At 36.3% G+C, this 13,399-nt stretch overlaps 1 non-coding gene across 1 annotated transcript; it reads right to left on the reverse strand.

The window, feature by feature from the left end:
* Positions 1-10,069: 10,069 nt before the first annotated feature.
* On the reverse strand, positions 10,070-10,140 carry TRNAG-CCC (transfer RNA glycine (anticodon CCC)). The gene has a single exon. It is a non-coding gene; the product is annotated as a tRNA-Gly (tRNA).
* Between the last annotated feature and the right edge of the window lie 3,259 nt (positions 10,141-13,399).

The raw sequence follows: 13,399 nt of genomic DNA on the forward strand, positions 1-13,399 counted from the left end.
ACTATTAAATAGTAATAATTTTCATAGAAAATTATTGTTTTAGTTTACTCCCTTACCTGACTACTAGAAAGCCCAAAACCACTAGTCCTACACCCGCAGGGTTCCCCATTCAACACCCTGAAAACAACATCGCCCCAAACAAAACTTCAATATTTCCTCAAATACTACATTTTCTATAACTGTAGGAAAGCCAAATACTAAATAAAAAGCCTTATCCTGAACTTGGAATGGAGTCCAAGTTAGTCCCACCAACGATCTACTCCAGCAGACTTGAAGAGAACTTCCCCAAGAGTAGCATGACTGCTTCGGATCGTCAATCAGGCAAGGAATGGACCCAGAATCTTAGAGAGAAGGCAGAGGGGACGAATAAGGGAGAGAGAGAGAGAGAGAGAGAGAGAGAGAGAGAGAGAGAGAGAGAGAGAATCCAATTTGGTTGAACAATCTGCATTGAATCTAAGTTTAGGGCTATTTGTACACCTGCACTCGTCGATGAGACACGTCACCTTGTCGACGAACCTCGTCGACGAGGCCATGAACGGAGTTCGTCGACGAACACTTATTCCTTGTCAACGAAATTCAGAGCTAAAAATAGCCCCTCGGTAACTTCTCGTTGACGAGACACGTGCCCCCGTCGACGATCCTTTCAAGCGAGTTTGTTGATGATACCCCTGTTAAATTCCAATTACCATTTATTTTCCTCCTCCTATTATTTAATTAATATAATTCACCGAGTCTCTACTTTCTCCGCTCCTTATAAAATTTTGTCCTCAAAATTTACTATCCATATGGTTCATCATCCCCTAAAAATAGTCTACTTATTTTATTACTTACCCTCACTATGGCGAAGGAATATCGTGGTTACAATAGAGTTTTGGGAGATTACATATAAAATTCTCCCAAAACTAAAATACTACTCACTAACTAAACTATTACATGCATTAACTAACCTGCAAAGGAAACATTTCATAACTACTTACAACTGGACTCCACTGAATAAATGTGGATATTCTGTCTTATCTATTCCTCAAGTTCCCAAGAAGCTTCTTCTATTGCATGATTTCTCCACAAGACTTTTACTAAAGGAATCTTCTTATTACGTAATTCATGTTCTTTCCTTTCAGAATCTATACTGGTATCTCCTCATAAACTAGTGAATCACTTAACTCTAACTCACTATAGTTGATTACATGAGAAGGATCTGGGACATATTTTCTCAACATGGAGACATGGAATACGTCATGTATCCTGGAAAACATAGGTGGTAAAGCTAACTTGTAGGCAACCGGCCCCACTTTCTCTAGAATCTCAAACGGGCCAATGAACCTAGAGCTAAGTTTACCTTTTCTTCCAAATCTCATAATCCCTTTTAATGGAGCTATTTTTAAAAATACATGATCACTGATATCAAACTCCAATTTCCTGCGGCAGTTATCAGCACAACTCTTCTGTCAGTTCTGAGCTGCACTGATTCTATCACTGATAAGCTGAACCTTATCATACGCTTGCTGTAATAACTCTGGTCCCACAACTCGCCATTCACCCATTTCATCCCAATATAAAAGAGAACAAAATTTCCTACCGTAAAGCGCCTCAAACGATGTCATGTCAATGTTGACCCGATAACTGTTATTGTACGCGAATTCCACCAGTGGCATAAACTGGGTCCAACTACCCCCAAAATCCAAAACGCATGCTTTTAGCATGTCTTCTAATATCTAAATAGTCCTCTCAGTCGGCCCATCTGACTGAGGATGGAACGTCGTGCTGAAATATAACAGAGACCTTAGAGCCTCCTGCAAGCTCCTCCAAAATCGTGATGTGAAATGTGGGTCTTGATCTAACACTATAGACACTGGCACTCCGTGAGAACAGACTATCTCCTGAATATAAATCTCTGTCAGTCGGTTAAGGGAGTAACTAATCTTGATAGGAACAAAGTGGGCGGTCTTAGTCAAACGATCCACGATCACCTAGATTGCATTCTGGCCATGCAATGCCGACGGCAGCCCTAAAAAAAAATCCATAGATATGTGATCCCATTTCCACTTTGGGATAAAAAGTGGCTGCAACTACTCGACAATCTCCTTCTTCATACCACTTCACCAATAAGACTCTCACAAATCCCTATACATTTTTGTACTGTCGGGATGAACTGTGTATAAAGATCTGTGAGTCTCTTCTATGATTGTCCTTCTAATATCAACATCAGCCAGAACACATAATCTAGAACGGAACCACAAAGCTCCATCATCAGTAATACAAAACTCTTCTCCCTGACCACTCTGTACTCTAACCATTACCTCCGCCAATTCTAGATCCTCCTTCTGAGCAACTTTAATCCTTTCCTGCAGAGTAGGCTAGACCAATAAACTAGCAATACATGCCTGAGGTTCACTATTGACCAAATTTATGCCAAGTCTCTCCAGATCCATCATGATCGGATACTGAATCTCCATAGTTGCCAATGCCGATCCCACAGACTTCCTGCTCAATGCATCAGCTACCACGTTTGCTTTTCCTGGGTGGTAACTGATAATACAATCAAAATCCTTAATAAGTTCCAACCACCTTCTCTGCCTCATATTCAATTCCTTCTGAGTGAAAAAGTACTTTAAACTTTTGTGGTCGGAGAATATCTCGCACCGCTCGCCATATAGGTAATGCCTCCAAATCTTTAATGTGTGTACTACTGCAGCCAAATCAAGATCGTGGGTGGAGTAGTTCTTTTCATACTCTTTCAACTGTTTGGAAGCATATGCTACAACCCTACCATGCTGCATCAATACACAGCCAAGTCAATTAAGGACGCATGACTGTAGATAACATAACCCTCACCCCCTGATGGGATGATCAACACTGGTACCGTGACAAGCCTTTGCTTGAATTCCTGGAAGCTCTACTCACAGTTGTCATCCTATTCAAATCTAACGTTCTTCCTAGTCAGACGCGTTAGAGGCCCTGATAAAGCTAAGAATTTCTTAACAAAACAACTGTAATAACCAGCCAACCCCAAGAAACTCCTAATCTCCTAGAAGTTCCTCGGTCTAGCCCAACTCACTACTGCATCAATTTTACTAGGATTTACTAAAATTCCATCCCCTAAGATAACACAACCTTCTCGGGCCAGAACTCACATTTGTTGAACTTGGCATAAAACTTCTTTTCCCTGAGCGTCTATAAGACCTGCCTCAAATGTGTCTCATGCTACTCATAACTTCTCGAATAGACCAGTACATCATTAATAAAAATAACAACAAACTGGTTTAAATATTGGTGGAAGATTATATTCATCAAATACATGAATATTGCAAGAGCATTCATCAGACCAAAAGGCATAATGAGAAACTCATAATGCCCATACTTGGTCCTAAAAGCCATCTTCAATACATCTTCTGCCCTTACCTTTACTTGATGATAGCCTGACCTAAGGTCAATCTTAGAATACACCCATGTACCCTCGAGCTGGTAAAATAAATCATCTATACGGGGTAGAGGATACTTGTTCTTGATTGTCACCTTATTAATTTCCCTATAATCTATACACATCCTCAATGACCCATCTTTCTTCTTTACAAATAATACTAGAGCTCCCCATGGAGACACATTAGGCAATATAAAACCCTTATCGAACAAATCTTGCAACTGATTCTTTAATTCTGCCAACTCTACTGGTGTCATTCGGTAAGGTGCTTTAGAGATTGGCGCTATACCTAGAAGCAAATCAATAGGAAAATCTACCTCATGATCAGGTGGCAAGCCTCGTAGCTCATTTGGAAAAACATTTGTAAACTCCTTTACCAATGGCATACTAGTGAGCTTCAATTCATTCCCTGACATTTCTTTCACAAAGGCCACGAACCCCTGACAACCACTCAGGAGCAGTCTCCTTACCTGAATAGCTGAAACTAACTGAGGTGAGAATTGCACTCGCAACCCTATAAACCTAAATTCTGATCTTCTCAGGGGTCTGAATATTACTTCTTTTAAACGGCATCTATATTAGCAAAGTTAGCTGCTAGCCAATCCATGCTGAATATGATATCAAACCCGTGCATATCCAACACTATCAAATTAGTAGACAAAATTTTCCCCTAGATATCAACTGGACAGCCTCGGAGCACCTTACTACACCTCACTGCTGACTCGATCAGTGCAGTTACTAACAATTCGATGTCTAACAACTATGTTTCTGCCCCACATAATCTAGTGCACTCCATAGACACGAACGAGTGTGTGGCTCTTGAATCAAATAATTATAATAACTTTAAATGAAAGAATACTAAACATACCTGTCATCGCGTCGCCGGCTATCTTAGCATCACCAGGCATCAAAGTATAAACTCTCATTGGAGCCATATTCCTTTGCTGACCTCCACGAGGCGCCTGATAACCTCCCTAAGCAGGTCTAGGAGCGGGAGCAGCCCCAATCTGAGCCTGAAAATCTCTCATCATATGTCCTGGCTCCTCACATCGGTAGCAGATACCTTGCCTAACACGACAATCCCCTGGGTGTCTCTTCCCACAAGTCTGACAAGCTGGGAATGACTGCATACCTTTAAACCCACGATTCCCTGATTCCTACCTCTGATCTCTGTAGTAGCCACCTCTCTTCCACAAACCTCAACTAAACCCCTGCTAAGAACTCGAAGGCGTGGATCTCTTTTTATGTCTTTGCTCTTCAGCCTCCAACCACTCTCCAACTTCTGCCATAGTTGCGCTGTCTACCAGCTCGGCAAAATCCTGCAAGTTCAGTATCGACACTTACTTATATAATTCTCTCCTCAGACCTCTTTCAAATTGTCTTACCTTCTTCATCTCGTCTGGAATAATGTACAGGGAGAAACAAGATAACTCAATGAACCTCGTCGCGTACTGCTGCACTTTCTGCAGTCCCTGCTTCAGATTTAGAAACTCCTATATCTTAGCTTCCCTGGACGAGGCTGGAAAATATCTGTCGAAAAATATCTCCTTAAATTGATCCCATGTCATCTCTATAGGCACTGTCCTCTACTGTTCCATAAGTTTTACTGTCGTCCACCATCTTTCGGCATCTCCAGTTAATTTATATGTAGCGAACAACACGCTCTGCTCCTCAGTACACTGTACCACTACAAACACTTTTTCAATCTTTTGCATCTAGTTTTCAATGACTGCAGGATATGTTCCTCCTGAGAAAGCCAGAGGATTCATCTTAATAAACTTCTCAATCAAACTACCGTGGCCTACAAACAAACCACCCTGCTCTCTAGAGTTCCTAGCAATTTTAGCCACGACTTGCAGTGCCACGCTGCGCAGTACTGCATCTAAATCGCCACCCACAGTGCCCAAAGGCCCAGCACTCTCATTACCACTAGCATTGGCGCTACTACATCTAGGGTCCATCTTGAAAAGACAATAAACTTAGCTTAGGACCCTACTACCATAACATATCATCTAACTAATATATCATATCCTTAACTGATTCATCATCCCAGATCTCAATTCAAGGTTCAATCCTGCAACCTAGATACCCGACCCGACAATAGTTTACCATGGCTTTCCTGAAATCATAACCCCAGGAAAGACACACAAATCATCACGGAAGTTTTGCATCTAGACTACAAACCAATCCTTAAATTCCCTTATCCTATACTCTCTATTATTACTGCTGCATTCTAGAGTCCAAAAAACCTAGCATTTTAGGCTCTGATACCAAACTGTAAATAACATGCTTAATTCACTACATAATTAATTATATTAAATACCCTGATGCCATTAATTTAATACAAAACAAAGTCAACCTGAACCCGAGGGTAATGGGGACACACCTGTCATACACAGCGGAAACCTAAGTAGCAGTAAACATAAATTTCATACACTCAACCATAGAATACAAAATATCAGAGTTACTTACATTGCACCATATATTGTATATACATACAATCCTAAAAGACATCAAAAGATAAAATTAGGATCTTACAACAAAACCCTACTGACCCTAGCTCAAAAATTCACCCTCCTAGTCGGTTGGTAAAGACTACCTTAGCGACGGGCTCGGTCCGCCTGTCTCTCTGGGTTCCCTAAAATGGTTTAAGCTAGGGTAAGACACCTCTCAGTAAGGGAAATAAACTAAATACGTTTGTGTGGCAACAAGAATCCCTGCATGCTATAATAAATATATAGTACATATTTCATGTCTAAAAACACTGATATTATCATAACTGAATAAATATACCATTACATAATTATACTAAATCATACTGTATTTCACTGTTCATAAAATCATCTGATATAACTAGGAATTTTGAAATTTACCTAGGATGAATAGCTAGCTGATGTCATGTATTACCCCCCATAATAGGTTGTGCAGCCTGAAGGCAGGACCCGACAATGGCTGGCCAATCACTACTGAGTTAAAAGTGTTTATAAGTACGATGGGCCTGCCACACTCTGATCCGGACTACCAGGTGGACGTATACAACTCTACACTAAAAGTCACATCGACTATCCATCTCCCACCCCCTTTACTGGAAGGGGCAGCTAGCACAAGTCTGAACTGAACTGAACTGAACTGTATAGCTACGGTACTGTGCTCCTGATAACTTATTTGAACTATCATACGGGTTCTGATAACATATAGTACATGATAATATACTGTTTGAACATAAATAGATTGATAGCATTTTCTGAATTCTGTAATAACATAAATAATTACGGTCTTGTGTCAAATACATTCATAACTGCAGCCTTACATTGAATAACATACATAACTGTAGCCTTGCACCGGCTATCAATCACGGCCTTACACCGAACATATCATAAAATACTGAACTAAGCATAAGTACTGTTTATCATATAATTTGAAACCATAATTTCCTGTTTTATCATGTTATTCCTGAAAATAACTCAAACATATTTTTTCTGTAAAAATGACTTAACATAATACAATATGCATAAAATAATATTCATGCCACACAAAATGAATAAAATCATGAATTCTGTTCTGAAATCACATTTCCTGACATTTCATACTATATATATATATATATATATATATATATATATATATATATATATATATTCCTGTGTAACAGTAGTATTTTCCCAAATATACATTTTCACAAATATGCTCATATATAATACATGCTTTCTGAAAATTAATCTGATATTAAATAGTAATTTAGTTTACTCTCTTACTTGACTACTGGAAAGCCCCAAAACCACTTGTCATACACCCGCAGGGTTCCCCATTCAACACCCTGAAAACAACATCGTCCCGAACAAAACTTTAGTATTTTCTCAAATATTACATTTTCTACAACTATAGGAAAACCAAATACTAAATAAAAAGTCTTACCCTGAACTTGGGATGAAGTCCAAGTTAGTCCCACCAACGATCTACTCCAGCAGACTTGAAGAAAACTTCCCCAGGAATAGCGTGGCAACTTCAGATCGTCGATCCGATGAGGAATGAACCCAGAATCTTAGAGAGAAGGCAGAGAGGATGAACGAGAAAGAGAGAGAGAGAGAGAGAGAGAGAGAGAGAATCCAATTTGGTTGAACAATCTGCTCAAAAATCTGAGTTTAGGGCTATTTGTATACCTGCACTCATCGACAAGACACGTCACCTCGTCGATGAGACACATCACCTCGTCAACGAGGCCATGAAGGGAGTTCATCGACGAACGCTTATTCCTCATCAATGAAATTCAGAGCTGAAAATAGCCCCTCCATAACTTCTTGTCAACGAGACACATGTCCTTGTCGACGATCCCTTCAAGTGAGTTCGTCGATGAATGCACTGCGTTTGTCGATGAATGCGCTGCATTCGTCGATGAGACCCCTATTGAATTCCAATTAACCATTTCTTTTCCTCTGCTCCTCCTATTATTTAATTAATATAATTCACCAGGTCTCTACATATAAAGTATCATAAGTTCTATGTTTAGCTTCATTGATAGTCTTTTTTACATTTTTTCTTACTTCTTTATAATATTTTCTATATTTCTATAGTTTTGCCATATTTTATATCAATTTATTTTTATCTTAACAACATTTTGGACTTCTTGATCCCACCACCAACTTTCTTTACTACCCGAGTATTTTCCTTTGGACTCACCTAAAATCTCTTTTGCTATCCTTAAGATAGAATTTACCATTTTATTTCAAATAGTATTTGTATCAACCTTATCTCCTGTTGTCCAATCGCACTTTATTCATTTTATCTTTAAATTTTACTATATTATCTCCCTTCAAGTTCCACTATCTAGTCCTCTTGTGTTGATTTATATTACTTATTCTCTTCTATATTTTAATATGTATATCTAGTACCATGACTCTATGTTGTGTAGTCAAACTTTTACTTGAAATAGCTTTACAATCCTTACAGGATATATAGATGATCCTTGTTCTTAGTTAAGAAAAAATTTATTTGACTTTTATTATACCCACTCTTGAAAGTTATTATGTGTTCTTTTCTTTTATAAAACAAGTATTCAATAATAACCAAATCATAAGACATGACAAAATCTAAGGATATATGATCAGCTTCATTTTTATCTTCATATCTATGGCCTCCATGTATCCTCTTATATCCTATATTATCCTTTCCAACGTTGTCATTTAAGTCAACTCCAATGAATGTCTTTTCAGACATTGGTATCCCTTGTAAAATACTATACATATCTTCCCAAAATTGTCTTTTCAAATTTTCTGCTAATCCTATTTGGGGAGCATACACACGACATTCATTATCTCCTGGCCTAAAGCTATCATGGTTTTAATAATCCTATCCTTTATTCTTTAAATATCTACTACATTATTTTTTATGTCTTTAGCTACAATAATACCTACCCCATTTTTATGTTTCTCTTTACTAGTGTACCAAAGTTTAAATCTTGATTTTTTTTAATTTCTCCAACTTTCTCTCCTACCCATTTCATCTCTTAAAGACAGATTAAGTTAATTTTTTTCTAAACATTATTTCCATTCTTCACATACTTTTTCCCGTGAAAAGTCACTATTTTCTAAGTTGTTAATCTTATCTTCATTTCTTGAGTTAACTTATTAATGCTATATATAATCCTTATAAGATTAATGCACCAAATTTTTCTTGTATTTTCTTAGTGTAGGACCCTTTTGGAGATCTTTTGAATTTATTTCGCATTTTTAAATAAAAATTTAAATATTATCTATTTAAATTTGTGAGTTTTGAGCAGACGTGATCCCCATACAAAACTCGAAACATCAGCTTGCAAGAATTTATAAAAATTCATTGATGAGCTTATGAGATTTGGACGCACATTGTTTTCCAAAAAAAATAAATGAACTAAATAATTAATTTTGTATGAATTTGATTAAAATAATAATGTTATTGTTATTGGAAAAAACTCATAAATGTTCCCATTACATGGATACTTTTTGGTATTTTTTGAGTTTATTTCATATTTCATATGCCTTTTACTCAACAAAAAATTAAATAATATTCATCTAAGTCTGCAAGTTTTGAGCGTCCTATATGCACATCCCTCTGCATACAAAACTTGCAACATCATTGTGAGATTTTATCAAACTTGTTGGATGAGTTTACAAGATTTGGATGTGCATCATTTTGGAAAATAAAAAATTTTAATTAAATATATAACTTGAATTAAAACAATATTATTATTGAAAAAATAAAAAGGCTCACAAAAGGATTTGAATGCGCATTATGGGGGAAAAAGTTCAAATCGAATTTTTTTTTTATTTTTGCAATTTTTATTAAAATAATATTAATATTGGAAAAAAAAAACTCACAAAAGGAGAGAGGGAAAAAAATAAAATGAAATTATTAAATAATCATGCGCGTTCAAAGAACCGAATCCCGATTCAAACTTATTTTTCCCATTTAAAACTGCAAGTTTTGAGTTCCCTTTGCAAAACTTGTAATATCAACTTGTTAGGTTTTATTAAAACTTGCAAACCTACAAGACTTGGATGTGTATCATTTTAGCAAAAAAAAAAAGTTCCATGGCATGAGCTTTATATAATTTAAATTAAAATGGTATACTTATTGGTTAAAATTCAAAAAAGCTGTGGGTTGAAACGGTCATGCGCATCCGGGGAATCGAACCCCGGTCAGTACCGTGGGAGGGTACTATGATACCACTACACCAGATGCGCTGATGCTTCTCCCATCATTGGTTAAATAAATAAATAGCATATCCACTAAATTTTTATTAACATGTAAGCTAGGCGTGGCTTTACTAGGAATTTCATAGGTTATAAGTAAAATCTTCTTAGAGTATTTTTAAATCATTTTCTTACAAATAATAAATTTAATAAAGTTTAATATTAAGCAATAAATTAAATAATTTTATATTTTGAAGAGATTTTGAATTTGAATCTGTGTGAATTTGAATAAGATGTGATATAAAATTATATAAATTTTATTTAAATCTAATCAAATATAAATATAAGGTTTGAAATCTATATTTCTAAACTAAATATAGATCTTTAAAAGTTTGTTTGGATTTATTAGTTGAATAAATATTAATACTAGTTAAGCATTTATAAAATAAGTAATATTTAGTTACTTCTACTTATTGTAGACACCCTAATTTTTATCAGCTCATTTTAATTATGGAACATGGATTCTGAATCAACTTAATTTAGATTTTTGAAAGTTGAGACCATTTACGATTAATTGACTGTAATTTTCCAAGCTAACCGGGTTGCAATTGATTTAGTTGACCATCTTCATAATTATTCCCAACCATTTATTTCATGAAAATTTAAATGAGGTTAAGAATGATTAAAAATCATTTGTGTGGTTAAAATTAATTGGTTAACTGAACCTTTTAATTCCTACTTGTTTCATACATAAGGGAAAGCCTGGACATGCATGAAATAATATGTTTTATTAAAGGGAGGGCACATGCCCTAGGTATGGAATACAGGGAGAAGCTGAGGTACAGAATACATGAAGTACAATACAACTACACAAAGGGAAATATAGAAAAAATGTGCAAAATAGGAAATTACAAAAATACATACAAGAGAAATACAAAGAAAATACAGGAAATACAAGGAAAATACAAGAAAAAATCAAATCCAAATCTTCAGTTGAGCTTGCTGGCATAATCCAAATCATCTCAAAGGTCCCCTGCTCACTTGAAAGAAAAATCAAAAAAATCAGAAGTTGTTAAATGAAAACGCAAAAAACATGTGCGTATGAGAGAGAAATTGCAAACTGATATTCCCTCCACTCGCTGGCCGGGAATAAGGAAACAAATTTCTGGTTGGAACATATTTCTGCTGAGAGAGAAAGCAATCGAGCACCAAAGACCTTGCCTAGACTCCCTATAAATAGGGAGTCTCTTATAGACAGAAAGGGGGGCAATGGACAGAGGATAGGAGAGCAATTAGATCAACACAGAGGGGGGAGCAATCAGAGAAGAGAGCAATTAGCAAAAAGGTGGATAGGAAGGCAACACAGAGAGAAGAGAGGAATTATCAGGTGATTAAGCAATTGAGACAAAATTGAGAAAATTGAGAAGAAGTGTTCCAACTGACAGAAAAAGTTGCAACGAACTTACAAGACTCCAGAAAGCTGGAACTGGCCACTCAAAGCCTAGGAACCACATTTAGAATCCAGACTGACACTAAGATCTATTCGAGAACAGACTCAAAAAGAAAGAAGAGAAGACCGAAGGAGTTAGAGATTATAGGTAAGATTGGCTTCCCTCCCCCATTCTAATCTGCCTTAGTAATATGTTGGTGCATATGTTGGTAGCAAGGACTCGGATCTTAGTATGAACCTGAACTATAACCTAGAGCCTAGCTTTGGACCCCAAACCAACTCCCCGAGCCTGAACTAAAACTTGGGCCAAGACTCCCAAACCAAACACTACCCCGAACCTAAACTGAAACCAAAGCCCTCAGCATTGACCAAACCCCGAACCAAATGCCCTAAACTGAACCTGGATTAGAGATCAGATACTATCAGTCCAACTCACTCAAACCCCCAAGGCCCACCTGATGTTTTTAAATCCCCAAAGCCTATTTGCTTCAAAGATAACTCAAGCCCATCAAGCATTTCTAAACTCAGGCCCACTACCTTTTTTTTTTTTTTTATAAAGCCCGAGGCCCATGACTAGTTTTAAATTACCCAAGCCCAAACACCTTCTTTATCCCCCGTGCCTATTTGTTTTGAAAAGACCAAAAACCTTTTAAAAGAAAACCCTAGTCCAAGCACTTTCTCTAAAAGACCAGGCCCAACTTCATTTAAAACAAGCCCCAAGCCCATAAGGAACTTAGCCCAAAACTGTTTTAAAAATAACCCAAGCCCATTTTCAGTTGTTTTAAACCCCCTAAGCCCAAATTCCTTTTGAAAAACCCAAGCCCAGAAAACCATTTTAAAGTCGAAGTCTATTTTAAAGAAAATGAAGCCTGCAGACTCTTAATCGAGCCCACACGTGTCAAGCCCAATACACGTTAGACCCACCAGGCTCACTTAAGGTACCCCCGAGTCCACACAGCCCCACAAGTTGACTCTTGTGAGTCAACCCTGTTGCCACTCACCAGGTTTGGATGAGTACTCAAACTCATCCTTGAACCCTAAACCTTTGAATCAGGAAACCCTAGTCTTGACTTTTTGAGTCTGATCCCTATTTTGATGCTGACAAAGCACAAGTGTCTTATATGTTCGTTAAGTGCTTGTATAGAATTTTATTTTGGCATGCACATAAGACAAAGGGAAATGGAAGTCAGAAGAACTTAAAAGAGCACATACTACTGGTACATTTCATGAAGACAAATGAGCAAATAGGAAAAGAAGACATATATATTTTTATTTGTAATTGCATTTTGTTTTCCATTTGGTCTATAATAATGCATTGCATGCATGATGTGGATGAAAACTCAATAATAACTTTAAACAGACCTTAGGGACTAATGAACTTGACAAAGACTTCAATTGACCGACGTTGGATTTTTTGAATCAAGTTAAGGGCAAAATAGTAAAATTTAATGCCCTCGGTCGATCGACCATTCCTATTTTATAATCCAATAGTCGACCAAACTACTATTTGCCTGGAGTCAAAATGTTGACCATAGCTCGGTTGATCAACCCAACTGTAATAACTCGGAAAAAAATTTATTAATTAAAAAAATTAAAATTAAAAGTAATTATTGATTAGTTAATTAATTAAACATTATTAAATCAATTAATTAAATAAACAAATAAAAGGAAAAAAAATTAAATTAAATTAAAATTTAATATTATTAATCAATTAATTAATTAAGTATTGTTATATTTTATTTGTTGAATAAATAATATGATATATATATATATATATAATATTATTATTATCATATGATAAGTAAGTAAAAAGAAAAAAAAAAAAAACAAAGAAGAAACTTAAGAAAGCTTCTTAACTTT

This window comes from Malania oleifera, chromosome 5 (genome assembly GCF_029873635.1).
Source record: "Malania oleifera isolate guangnan ecotype guangnan chromosome 5, ASM2987363v1, whole genome shotgun sequence".
Lineage (NCBI taxonomy): Eukaryota > Viridiplantae > Streptophyta > Magnoliopsida > Santalales > Ximeniaceae > Malania > Malania oleifera.